Raw genomic sequence first — 11,470 nt, 5'->3', positions numbered from 1 at the left:
CTAAACCCAGCTTATTCTCTTTGCCTGTCTTTTCTTCATCCTTCACCAGCCTCCCTCATGCTTGCCAAACCCTTGGCTGTGCTGGCGCGGCACACCTACCCCTAGTTCATCTCACTTCCCAATCTCCAGAGCTATCACATTCAACTCTTGAGCTGATTCTTTTGATTTACCACCTAATTTGAACCTACAATAACTGCTTTTAAATATATATTTTTTTTTATTGATTTCAGAGAGGAAGGGAGAGAGAGAAAGAGATCAAAACATCAGTGACGAGAGAAAATAATCCATTGGCTGCCTCCTGCAAGCCCCCTATTAGGGAATGAGCCCTCAATCCAGGCATGTTCCCTTGACCTGAATTGAACCTGGGTGCCTTCAGTCCATAGGCCTATGCTCTATCCACTGACCCAAACCAGCTAGGGCTACAATAGCTGCTTTTTGCTGTTTCTTGATTTTGCAGTTATAGACAATTTCTTCATTTCCTGCTTCTAAGGGAGACAAAGGTTTGTTTGCTCTGTGTCCTCTGAGCTGATGATTGCTTTACCCTCAACTTCTGCCAGACATTTTCAAGAATGTCAAGCACATCAATACTTTATATACCTTTTCCCTTAAGGACATTTCTCCTGCAGCCCAAGTCATATGCTCCAGTGTAGAGTGTGTCCACCTTGGCCAGCTGCATAGCAGGCAAAAGGAGCCTTCTCCTTTTCATTGCATCTCTATTCTCAGAATCCACTGTTCCCTGAATCTCAGGCTTTATTGTATACTAGAGGCCCATTGTACAAAGAGATTTGTGCAATAGGCCTTACTTCCCTTGGCTTCCAGCACCAGTTTTCCTCCAGCACCTGGGACCCAGGTCTTTGCTCTGGCCAAGTCTGTCGCCTTTGCTGCAGACTCTGGCCAGCGTATGTCACCTTTGCCTTCACTGTGGCCGAAGTGTCACTCCTGTAGTTACTCTCAACTCCCACCCCCACTCTCTCTCATAGCAGTCCTCCTGCCCCACCTGGCCACCCCACGCCTGGAACAGCTGGGCAGCCACCATCTTTGTCCTTCTAATTTGAGTATTCTATCCTGATTGGCTGGTAGATGTAGTGGAGTGATGGTCAATTTGCATGTTTCTCTTTTATTAATGTATATTACCTGCCTCTATGCATCAAAAGAGAGCCCATAAGCAATGAATCCATTGACATCTGTGTGTGTCAAATGTTATTTCGTCCTCAGACTTGATTAATAGTTCTGTTGAGAATGTGATTCCAGTGAAAACTCATCTCCTCAGGACTGTGAAACATTTCTTTACTGTCTTCTACCTGTGAAGCATTTCTCTACTGTTTTCTATCTACCAGTATTGTAATTAAGAAGCTTGATGCAATTATGATTTCTGATCAGATACGACCTGCTATTCTTTTCCTGTTAGAACTTTTGGAATTCTCTCTCTGAAGATATTTTCTGCATTTTTTTTTCTTATGTTATGCCTTGGTGTGTGTCTTTTTCTTTATTCTTTTGGGCATGAAGTGGGTCTTGTTAATCTGGGAGTTTATGACCTTCAATTAATGGAAACTATTTGTTCTATGTGATATTGAATAGAAAAAAATGCTAAAAGTTCGAGATTCCAACCCTTTGGAAACTAATCTCAGGAATGACATTCTATCTATTGACCATATTCCATTTGTTAGAAGCTGGTTAAATTTGGGATTGCATGCGATTAAAAGGAGAGGAATCATTGGGAGCTATCTTGGAGGCTGCATACCACACCCTGCTTAAAAAATAAACAACATCCATAATCTCTTCACATATTCTCCTCATGAGAGTGAAACTCTGTTACCTGGAGGCAACACAGGGCCTCAATTCTGATGTAGAAGATTTCTCTGAGATCTCTTAAGCCAGGAGGAATTTTGTTGGAGAAAATACTTCGATTTCTGTTTTCTTTTCCACAAATAAATGTTTATCATACTTTTGGGGGCAGAGAATGAAGAATCAAAAAATGCATGTGTAAATATTGTGAAAATCCATAGAGTTTGTGTTGCTATGGAAGACTTTTATATTCCAGAAAAGTAACTACAATAATTCTAAAAGATGACTTTATCCTACTAAGAGTATTTATAAGAAAAATTACCAATAAGAAAATTAAGGTAAAGATTAATGAATCATTCAACTAATTTGAACAAAATATTCATTTGTCTTAATAATTAAGGTATGTAAAGATAAAAGAGTGCTTCTCCAAGATTATACAAATCAATGAATCAAAATTTGTTTTCACTTTACCAACAGAGACATTAATTATATAGGTGATTACTCAAACTCAAATGCAGTTATCTTATTTTCCAAAGGAAAATCCCAAAATTCAGAGAACTAAAACTGGAGTTTTCAATGCTGTTTACATAACTTCATCATTTCCAGTAAGGAGAAAAATGAAATAAATTATGACGCATTGAACACAATCTAGCTTGTGGCTAACTTTTTCTCACTTCTTAAGTTGATTGTGCAACTACATCATAACTAGCTTTCTCCTCAGTGCTGCATGATAGACTACTTATTAAATGTTCCCTCACTCCGGGCAGAATGCACTTCTAATTGTGCGTGTCTGTGTCTGTGTGTGTACTGCAGTTTGTATGTATGGACATTATAAATGTGAAGTATTTTATATTAGTCTTCACATAAAAAGTTACCATTGATTGTTACATTCAATATATGAGCTATTTTGGGGTCAGTTCAGGGTTAGCAAATGTGACATTCTCTCTCAGTATCAATAGCCCAGTTCCTGTTACAAAATTCCACTCAAACTCCAACAAACAGAAATTGACTAGCCCTTAAAGCAGTTATACTGGTATGTATGGTACAAGAAATGTTGACCATGCTATGAAATTCAACTTTCCTTATGTTCCGATGGAGCATCTTACTCACTGGTATTATTTTCAAAACAAGGCTGAAATATTATTTCAAGATACATGTGAGTTAAGGAAATAATGTAGATTTACTTAAAAGAATAAAATTTGCATGTTGTAGAAAACAGGTATTCCTCAAGTTACTATAGTATGTCTCCTGTCATCCTAGGCACAATGGGAAAAGAGTGATAGAAACTGTAATCCAAAAAATCATCAGTGAGACACAGCACACAAAAGAGAATTCCACAGCAATATAAGTTATTCAATGTCTAATCCCCAAACACATAACCATTTGAACTATGAAACTATGGAAACACAATTCATGCTCTATTCAATATATCATCAGTACCTACCACTATAATTGGAACATAATAGATGCTTAAAAGATGACTAATGGATGATGAATAAATCATTAAGTGAATTAATAAAAAAAAATCTGTAAGTGAAGTAGATACATGGTACAGCGTGCTATGGGAGTTAAATAGAGCAAGATACTCCTGTAGGCTAGACAGGTAAGAAAGCTATATTTGGAAGAGATGCATGCTATATGTACATATCCCCCCAACATTCATATAGTGAAACCTGGTCACCTATATAATGATATTTGGAGGTGGGGCCTTTGAGAGATGATTGGGTCAGGAGGACAGAGCTGTCAGGAAAAGGATTAATACCCTTCCAAAAGAGACCCCAGAGAACTCTTGTCCGCCCTTCCACCTCATGAGGACACAGAATAGCTGGCTAACAATGAACCAGGAAGTGTGCCTTCACCAGACAAAACGTCTGCTGGCACCCTAGTCTTGGACTTCACAGCCTCTAAAACAGGAAGAAATAAATGTGCACTGTTTATAAGCCATCCAATCTATGCTATCTTTGTTGTTACAGCAACCAGGACAAGGTGAAACATGGGATTTACTCAAATCTTGAAAAATTAGAAACACTTTGGTTGGACAGAAAGTAGGAATGACATTTGTCAAGTTGTTTTCCAGAGGAAATACAACCTTCCTAGTCCTTTTTTCAAATAAAGTCTTATACTTCTTTCACTATTTTATGATCTTACTGCTTTCTTTACAGACATGAATAGGTGGTCTACTATATGGTTACTTGCACTGAGTTAATTCTGCTTTCTCATTACCTATATGTGTGAGTGCAATGAACTTGCTTAATTTCTCTATCTCAAATTGTGACCTGTATTCTAGGGATACTAACAGAACTTTCTTAATGAGTTGCTGTAAAGATGAAAGGGCATATAATAGAAAGGGCTTGTGATACAAAAGCACACGGTGAATATTAAGTAGATGTTAGCTATTTTGGCAGAAACAGCCACTCTCCACAAAAATCTGCTCACCTCTTCCCATGCTATAGCATGGACTACACTACATAAGTACATGCTACAGCACAGCTGTAATTGGAAGGGGCTGTGCAGTGAGACATATCCCAGCCTTCCTGCATGTAGGTGTGACCAGGTGGCTAGTTTTTAGCCATGGAATGTGAGCAGAAATGATATGGCCTTTCCAACATAGAACATTAAGAAAGCACACACATTTTCTCCAGGCTTTCTTTTGTTCCTTCTCTCAGGTGATCGAGCCCAGCCATACAAGAATTCATTAAAATATTTGTTATGCCATGAAGCCTAAAATAACTTATCACTGATAAGAATTAGTGGAAATATACCTTGCCACTATACGTAGAGAAACTTTTCTGTATTTACACTCAGATTACCTTAACTCGGAATAAAGCTTAATAGATTGCCATCTTTTTCCTGTGTCTCCACATGACCTTCTCTCTGTACATTTGTTTCCTAAGTTTTTTTTATAAGGATAACAGCATATTGAATTAGAACACACCCTAATGACCTCACTTAATCTCTTTAAAGACTCTGTCTCCAAAGATAGTCACTTACTGAGTTACAGGGGTTAGGACTTAGAATACAAATTTTGAGGCACACATTTCAGCCCAAAATACCATGTGACCTACAAATGGCCAAATTCAAGAACTGAAGTACTCACTCTATGAATAATATTATCTTCTCCAAACTTGTTGGCATCCTTTCTACTATGCTTCAGATAGTAATGCACCTATTCTCCTTCAACATTAATTGGATGGAACTACCACTCACTCTCAATGGTTCCAGTATCTAAATTTATTTTTGCTAACATGTCTATGAAAAATGTCTCTTTGAATCCACTTTTGGAAACTGTGGATAATTTGCAAGCTCAGCACACAAATTCTTGGTGCTCTCTACAGATGTGTCACTTGTCACACATAACAACATTACTTTCTTTTCCTGCCTTAATGAAGAAGGAAGCTGTACATGCCATGGAGTTTCTTCACTGCTTTGTTCTGAAATCACAGACAGGCTGTTTCATGGGGTAAGGTTTTGAACCCCAGCCTATTTGTGTGGTTTTGGCATGGAGTAAGCTGAATACAAAAATGTCTTCTGCACAGATATTCTCTGGTTTACCAAGAGCAATGAATCTTGAAAGACTTGATTTAAAATGGGGCAGAAGTTGCATTTTTGTGTGAGAAAAGTAAATCATATTCCCAGAACAATTGGAAGGGGTAGCATTCACTTACTTCTTGGCTCAGCTGGCAGCTATCTGGGCCCCCATGGATGAGGTAAATCATTTCATTGGGGCTCTGCAGGCCCCTTTATTGAGGCTTCTACTGGACAACCATGGATTCCGCTGGCCAATTGGCCACATTGCAAGAAGAGATTGGAATCAGAAATGTATGAAAATCTTCCAGTGCTGGAAGAAGCATTTCAGCAGACTGAAGTTTAAAATGATAAAGATCTAGTCATTTGTCAAAAGTCTGTAGACACTCAGAAACACTACAAAAGTCTGCCAAAAAATTACTTCTGTTGAGATGGAAAAAACGATTCATAATTCTGTTCTTGCAAGCATACACAGCATCAATTATGAAATTTCTAGAAAAATTGCCTGCATTGATTTGAGGACAAAGGAAATCATGTATTTAACAACAAAAGGAAGATTCTTAAAACTACCTCATTCTGCATAAGACAAACTGCCCTTACATAACAAAGACTGTAATGAAACATAATGAAAATGAATGCCCAGTTTGCCTCTTATTCCTTTGTAAATCAGAATTTTCAGCAGTTATTCTTATGAAAATAAAAGTCAAAATCAAGTAGTCATCCAAGATACCTGCATATTTCTGCTTCAAAAAGCTCTCTCTACACTCTTCACATCTCATTAAAACCAAACAAACAAACTGATATTAGTGCAATTTAGATCTCTTTCAACCACTGTATAGAAGTAGATATAGGGTTGTGTTTTTTTTTAAGGGATAAAAGAATGAAATTAAACCCCTTAGTAGATATTATTTCTGTTCTTCATTGTGAAATAAGTTTCCAGTCAATTGCTTTCATTGCACTAGAATGCCAAACAATTCCCCATCCTCACCAAGACTACATACTGGAGAAATAAATTTACCAAAAGGAATCCAAATCACCAAAATGAGAGTTAGGTTAATTCTGAGAAGTCAATGATAACAATAAAGTAAACTTTATAGAAAACATTGTGTTTGTGTAAGGGTGTTTACAGGTTTTTTTCTATTCAGGGATTAAAATTTTCATCAGATTCACATATCTGTTTTAGCTTCCAAAGAACAAGATACACAGAATAAGAACACCTACTGACAGTCCAATACTTTATCTGTAAAGGCTTTGACATAGCTATAAGTTTTCTAGGCCTTAAATTCCTTGCCTGTAAACTGAAGGTGTTGTTTATATACTTAGTATTTATTGAATAGGGCTTTCCATTATTCCTCCATTCTAAAGAGCTTCTATGGGCATATAAATTATTGAAATATTAGTTTGTGCTTAATTCTCATATATATAAAAAGCCAACATAGCAAGATTAAAAGGGCAGCCTTGGAAGCCAAACAATTAAACCAGGCAATTAAAATTTCCCTAAGCTCTCATTTCATAGAGCGTTGGCCTGTGGACTGAAGGGTCCCAGGTTTGATACTGATCAAGGGCATGTACCTTGGTTGTGGGCACATTCCCAATAGGAGGTGTGCAAGAGGCAGCTGATCAATGTTTCTAACTCTCTATCTCTCTCCCTTCTTCTCTGTAATAAGTCAATAAAATATATTTATTTAAAAAAAAAAAAAAAAAACTTGCCTAGGCTATTTCATTTACTAACTGAACTGAACATTTTACTATACCTCTCTAGATTTCAGTTTCTCTACTTATAAAACTGAAAGATAGTACCATTTACCCATCAGACTTTTTGTTAATATAAATTAAAAGCAGAAATCTGCTGGAACTTCTAGAAATACACCATGGCTATAATCCAGTGATGGGGGGTTGCTAGCACCCAATACTGGACCTTGTCATGCGCACCCAGCCTCTCATCATTCTCCAATGCTAGTACCATGGCCAGGCTTGATGACAGAAAATAGCAGCCATGGAAAGATGGCCTCTGCCTCACTCTACTTTCCAAATCTCAGGTGAATGCATCAAGCTGGTGAAAATAAATGATATTGAGAATCCAGCTATTGCAAAGGAGTTCCTGCAGAGGTTTTTTTTTGTTTTGTTTTGTTTTGTTTTGTTTTGGTTTTGGTTTTGTTTTTTTTTTGGGGGGGGTTGTTTTTACTTTTCCAACCCCTACAGTAGACTAAGGCACACAACCCCTCAGAGGCACCTTGCTCATTAATCATCCTAAGAGAAAGGGAGGGAGGGGAAGCCTTATTTTACTAAGTGTAGAGACTGTGGAAGCCTTGAAGGGAAGGGAGGGAAAAGCTTTCTAAGAGGAAGGGGTGGCTTTTTGTAGATTTCCACTTAGCAGCCATAACAATGACACCACCTTGGAAGAAGAGTCAGACCATATGCATTAGGTCCCACTTAATTTCTGAGAGACATTAAGTATATTTAACCTTGGAAAATGCCAGCAATATCCTCAAAGACACTGATAAAAAATTAAAGAGGTGATAGATAAGAGAATAATTGTTGCCATAACAACAAAGCTATTGAATTTCATTGAAGATCCATCAGAATTTCCAAGGGCATGGAATGGGCACTTTTCTTGGTTATTCCCATGCACAGAGCCTGGCCCAGAATTAGATGTCAATGCATGTTCATAAATTTTACCAATCAGGAGGCACAATTCCGCTGTAAATGATAATATATAGAAATCTGAAGAATGAGAGATGAGAGAAAGAGTAAGAGAAAGAAGTTTATATATATATATAAAACTATTATTTTTATCTACAATTGAAAGATATCAAGGAACCCTATGAACCAAGGAAATTTATTTATTGGTATGTTTTTGTTTTTGTTTTTCTTCCTAGGATCAATGTGCCAAGTACTGGGTAGTAAATGGAATAAACAAACATTTTCTGAACCCCCACTATGCCACACATTCTACTGTGCTTCATACATAGGACAGCTTTTAAAAATATTTGTATTGATTTCAAAGAGGAAGGGAGAGGGAAGGATAGAAAAATCAATGATGAGAAAGATTCATTGATTGCTGTCTCCTGCACACCTCCAACTGGGCATTGAGCCCACAAACAGGGCATATGTCCTTGACTGAAATTGAACTGGGACCCTTCAGTCCACAGGCCAACTCTCTATCCACTGATCCAAACCAGGTAGGGCTACATAAGACATCTTTAAAGAGACAGAGTCTCCATATCCATTGACATATCAGGGCCACACTATCAGAGTTACAGTTGTCATACATCCCTTCCAAGGTGCACTATTCTCACCTCTAAAAGAGCAACATTCCCTAACCATTCCATAGGGCTACTGGGATAATATGTACAAGGCAATATGTGAAAACTATAAAGCACTTACTACATCGAGAGACTATTAAAATTGAGCAATTTTGTTGAGTGTTAATTATTAGAACAATAAGTCTATTGATATTATAAAACAAATACTTTATATGTAAATTTGAATATATGAAAATAACTTTGATGAATTTTCAAAAACCTAGCATGAGAAATCAATGAAATGTCAGAAAACAATCAAACTAGTATGGTAAACAAAGTCAAGAATTAGAAATTTTTTTTAAATAAATTTATACTTAAAGAAAGTCTATACCCATCCTACAAACACCTTTTAAAATTAGGAACAGTTTCTACCTGCCTCTTAAAATGTAAAGGGTTTCTCACAATAACTTCTATGGATATTTTTACTTTTCTTAACTTGATAAAGCCTCGTGTCATCTACATAATATATCTCTAAAGAGAGAATCAAATTACTTGCATTATAAACTTCAAACTGGGCAGACGGCAAAATCAAATTTGACTTGTCTACAAAAATTACAAGTCATGGAGTTGAATTTTAAATTACCAAACTTTTGATGCTAGTGTCTCTTGAAAGTCCTCTTCAATAACAATAATAACAATAAAGATCCAATAGTAATAGTCACAACAAATGATTTTCAAAATAGGACTTGTCAATCTCTAAATGATAGACTCTCTGTTATTTATATCCAACAATCTTCCTAGGTTATGATGCCTGCAGAGGAAATAATATTACTTACATTGTTTAGAGTAGGTGTTCATTATAGATTCAAAAGCAATGACTTTAATATGGAAGATAAATAATTTTGCTTATCCTATTTAATAAAAGCCCAGTGACCAGAATGACCAGAGACTAGAACCACCACGGTCCCTTGTTGGGCTGGCCCCGACTCAAGCAAGCAGTAAGGGGCAATTAGGCAGGCAGGCAAGAGGTTGGGGATGATCAGGTTGGCAGGCGAGAAACTAGGGGTGATCGGGCAGGCAGGCCAGTGGTTGGGGGCGATCAGACAGGAGGCTAGCAGTTAGGGACAATCAGGTAGGCCTGTGAGTGATTGGTGGGATCTGGTAGGCAGACGAGTGATTGGAGGAATCAGGTACTCAGGAGAGCAGTAGTGGGTGATCAGACAGGCAGGCAAGTATTTAGGGGCAATGAGGCAGGCAGGCAGAGCCCCATGATCGATTACCTCAAAGAGGGTCACCCAGGCCACAGCCTGTGGGAGGGACGCTAGCTGGCTACAATGGGAGGTGCTGGCGGTGGTGGTTGCAGGGCAGGGCTGGCGCCACAGCAGCTCCTGAGTGGGCATGGCGCCTGCAGCCTGGCCAAGGCCCTAAGGTTGCAGCCTCTTCCTGTGGCTTCTGCAGGACTGGACTGCCACTCCTCCTGCTATGATGCCTGGGCATATCCTGAACCCCTCCATAACTGTGGGCTCACCCCCCTGGCCGAACTCCCCAGCTCAGCCCTGACTGAAGAGAACCTGAAATACACTGACATCCTCAACATTGGGGCCATGATCACCCCTTTCCACTTCCTGGAGGTGAAACTGGGCAAGTGGCCTCAACCTGTGAAAAGTGAGCTAGGTGAGGAAGAGAAGCGGAGGAAAGGCACTTGGAAAAGAACAAAGTGGCGGCAACCCCATGCAGAAACAAGAAGAAGGAGTAGACAGAGTTTCTGTAGTGGGAATCTGAGTGGCTGGAGCTCATGAATGCAGAACTGAAAACTCAGATGGAGGAGCTGAAGCAGGAGGGGCAGCAGCTCATCCTGATGCTCAACTGGCATGGCCCCACCTGCATCCTCAGAACTGACAGCATTAAAACCCCCGACTCTGAAGGCAAGCCACTGCTAGAGCAGCTGGAGAAGAAGCGACCATGGGCTGGGAGAAGGAAAAGGAGGAGGAGTAGATTAGGAGAGGGAGAAGGCAGAAGGTCCCAGAGGGCTCTTCCTTGCTGCATGAAAAACTCTTCAATGAGGCTTAGCACAGCCAGCATCGGCCAGGTTTTTTGTGAAACTCAGATCAGCCACACCAAGGGAAGAAACCCATGAGATGAAACCCAGAACCAAGCACTGAAACCAAAGTAGTCCTGAGGGGGTCAGGATGTTCTGCCTGGGGCCAGGCTTGCAGGAGGCAGGACAGAGGCTCTGGGTCAGAGAGACACCAACAAGGCTGCTTTGGTCACTTCTCCAGCCTCTCTGCCAGGGCACCCACTCAAAGGACCTCCAAGCAGCCAGGAAAAGCCATCAGATGCAACCAAAATTGGCCTGAGTATGAAACTCGGGGTGAAACTTCAATCTGCCTGCCCCCAGCCCTGACCCTGACTCTGATCCTGATGCAGGACTGGAAAGAACACAGTGCCAGGCCCTGCTGTACCCACCCACCATGGTCAAACTCAGTCCTGCCCAGAGTGGCAGCAGGCCACAACCTCACCGGACCTGCTGGAGTTGCTGTGGGCACAAGGCATGGGTACCCTTTCAAAGCACAGTCTCAAATGTTTATAGACTGGCTGTCCTGACAGAGCTTTTAACTGCACGTGTTTTTATACTTTCTTTGTTTTTAATATTTTTTACCAAAAAAAAGATTGTATACAAGCAATATATAAATGGATTTCTATAATCACTCAATGTGATACAGTATAAATATGCCATGGTTTGTTTCTTTGTTATAAACAGATATTCAGCAGTTATGGCTGTTGTGTGTAACTTCTAAGTACTGTAGTCTCACCCTAACTGGTTTGGCTCAGTGGATAGAGCATCAGCCTGCGAACTGAAGGGTCCCAGGTTTGATTCCAGTCAAGGGCATGTAACTGGGTTGCAGGCACATCCC

The 11,470-nt window shown here is 39.5% G+C and overlaps 1 pseudogene across 1 annotated transcript; it reads left to right on the top strand.

The window, feature by feature from the left end:
- The first annotated feature begins 10,037 nt into the window (after positions 1-10,037).
- LOC311621409 (jun dimerization protein 2-like) lies at positions 10,038-10,692 on the top strand (annotated as a pseudogene). The gene has a single exon. The product of its transcript is annotated as a jun dimerization protein 2-like (transcript).
- Positions 10,693-11,470: the final 778 nt, after the last annotated feature.

This window comes from Pipistrellus hanaki (assembly GCF_964339955.1).
Source record: "Pipistrellus hanaki genome assembly, chromosome: 1".
Classification (NCBI taxonomy): domain Eukaryota; kingdom Metazoa; phylum Chordata; class Mammalia; order Chiroptera; family Vespertilionidae; genus Pipistrellus; species Pipistrellus hanaki.
This window is presented reverse-complemented; position numbering and strand designations above follow the sequence as displayed.